We start from the raw sequence: 2,500 nt of genomic DNA, 5'->3' as shown, positions 1-2,500 counted from the left end.
CGTGCGTGCACGTGTGAATGTGCGTGTGTGCGTGCACGTGCAGATGTGCGTGTGTGTGTGTCAGACTGTTTTGTTTGTACAGATCAGGCTTCATCAGGCTCAGCGGGTTTAGGGTGGATGCTGATTTAAGATGAGTCCCGGGTGGAGGTGAGAGGTGACTCCCTGGCTGCGGGTGGAGGTGACTCCTGCGGGTGGAGGTGACTCCTGCGGGTGGAGGTGACTCCCTGGCTGCGGGTGGAGGTGACTCCTGCGGGTGGAGGTGACTCCCTGGCTGCGGGTGGAGGTGACTCCTGCGGGTGGAGGTGACTCCTGCGGGTGGAGGTGACTCCCTGGCTGCGGGTGGAGGTGACTCCTGCGGGTGGAGGTGACTCCTGCGGGTGGAGGTGACTCCCTGGCTGCGGGTGGAGGTGACTCCCTGGCTGCGGGTGGAGGTGTCTCCTGCGGGTGGAGGTGACTCCCTGGCTGCGGGTGGAGGTGACTCCCTGGCTGCGGGTGGAGGTGACTCCTGCGGGTGGAGGTGACTCCCTGGCTGCGGGTGGAGGTGACTCCTGCGGGTGGAGGCTCGTGCCGCTGCAGCGCTGCAGCTGCTCCGGTGACGCAGACCGGACGGACTGAAGGTCGTTCAGGTACAGATATGGACCCGGTCTGCAGCCGCTAACCAGCTGATAACCAGCCGCTAACCAGCTGATAACCAGCCGCTAACCAGCTGATAACCAGCCGCTAACCAGCTGATAACCAGCCAATAACCAGCCGCTAACCAGCTGATAACCAGCCGCTAACCAGCTGATAACCAGCCAATAACCAGCCGCTAACCAGCTGATAACCAGCCGCTAACCAGCTGATAACCAGCCAATAACCAGCCGCTAACCAGCTGATAACCAGCCGCTAACCAGCTGATAACTAGCCAATAACCAGCCGCTAACCAGCTGATAACCAGCCGCTAACCAGTGAACGTGAACCTGCAGAGCGCCCTGCTGTCCCGGAGGAGGAGGAGGAGGAGGAGGAGGAGGAGGAGGAGGAGGAGGAGGAGGAGGAGGAGGAGGTGCCTACCTGCGGTCTGGGAATGAGAGGAGGACCGGAGGAGGACCGGAGGAGGACCGGAGGAGGACCGGAGGAGGACCGGAGGAGGACCGGGTGATGCTGCTTTGATGCTGCGGCGGATTAAAGCGGCTCGCGGTCTTTTATACCCGCCCTCGGCTCCTGATTGGCTCTCGGGGAGCTCTGACCGGCTCGGGATTGGTTCTTATTTACAGCCCATTGATTCCATTGGATGGAGCAGGTGTTCTGCTGCAGTGCCTGTGCGCAAGGCGAGGACCAGAGTTCAACTCCTGAAAGAGTTTTACTGTGGAGACGAACTGCCTGGGCCTGGTTCTGCAGGTTCTCCTCTGGGCCCGGTTCTGCAGGTTCTCCTCTGGGTCTGGTTCTGCAGGTTCTCCTCTGGGTCTGGTTCTGCAGGTCCTCCTCTGGGCCTGGTTCTGCAGGTTCTCCTCTGGACCTGGTTCTGCAGGTTCTCCTCTGGACCTGGTTCTGCAGGTCCTCCTCTGGGCCTGGTTTTGCAGGTTCTCCTCTGGACCTGGTTCTGCAGGTTCTCCTCTGGGCCTGGTTTTGCAGGTTCTCCTCTGGACCTGGTTCTGCAGGTTCTCCTCTGGGCCTGGTTTTGCAGGTTCTCCTCTGGGTCTGGTTCTGCAGGTTCTCCTCTGGGTCTTGTTCTGCAGGTTCTCCTCTGGGTCTGGTTCTGCAGGTCCTCCTCTGGGTCTGGTTCTGCAGGTTCTCCTCTGGGTCTTGTTCTGCAGGTCCTCCTCTGGACCTGGTTCTGCAGGTTCTCCTCTGGGTCTGGTTCTGCAGGTTCTCCTCTGGGTCTTGTTCTGCAGGTCCTCCTCTGGACCTGGTTCTGCAGGTTCTCCTCTGGACCTGGTTCTGCAGGTCCTCCTCTGGGTCTGGTTCTGCAGGTCCTCCTCTGGGTCTGGTTCTGCAGGTCCTCCTCTGGGTCTGGTTCTGCAGGTCCTCCTCTGGGTCTGGTTCTGCAGGTTCTCCTCTGGGTCTTGTTCTGCAGGTCCTCCTCTGGACCTGGTTCTGCAGGTTCTCCTCTGGACCTGGTTCTGCAGGTTCTCCTCTGGGTCTGGTTCTGCAGGTTCTCCTCTGGGTCTTGTTCTGCAGGTTCTCCTCTGGACCTGGTTCTGCAGGTTCTCCTCTGGGCCTGGTTTTGCAGGTTCTCCTCTGGACCTGGTTCTGCAGGTTCTCCTCTGGGCCTGGTTTTGCAGGTTCTCCTCTGGACCTGGTTCTGCAGGTTCTCCTCTGGGCCTGGTTTTGCAGGTTCTCCTCTGGACCTGGTTCTGCAGGTTCTCCTCTGGGCCTGGTTTTGCAGGTCCTCCTCTGGACCTGGTTCTGCAGGTTCTCCTCTGGGTCTGGTTCTGCAGGTCCTCCTCTGGGTCTGGTTCTGCAGGTCCTCCTCTGGGTCTTGTTCTGCAGGTCCTCCTCTGGACCTGGTTCTGCAGGTCCT

This window comes from Salarias fasciatus, unplaced genomic scaffold (assembly GCF_902148845.1).
Source record: "Salarias fasciatus unplaced genomic scaffold, fSalaFa1.1, whole genome shotgun sequence".
NCBI lineage: Eukaryota > Metazoa > Chordata > Actinopteri > Blenniiformes > Blenniidae > Salarias > Salarias fasciatus.
Note: the sequence above shows the minus strand (reverse complement) of the source record.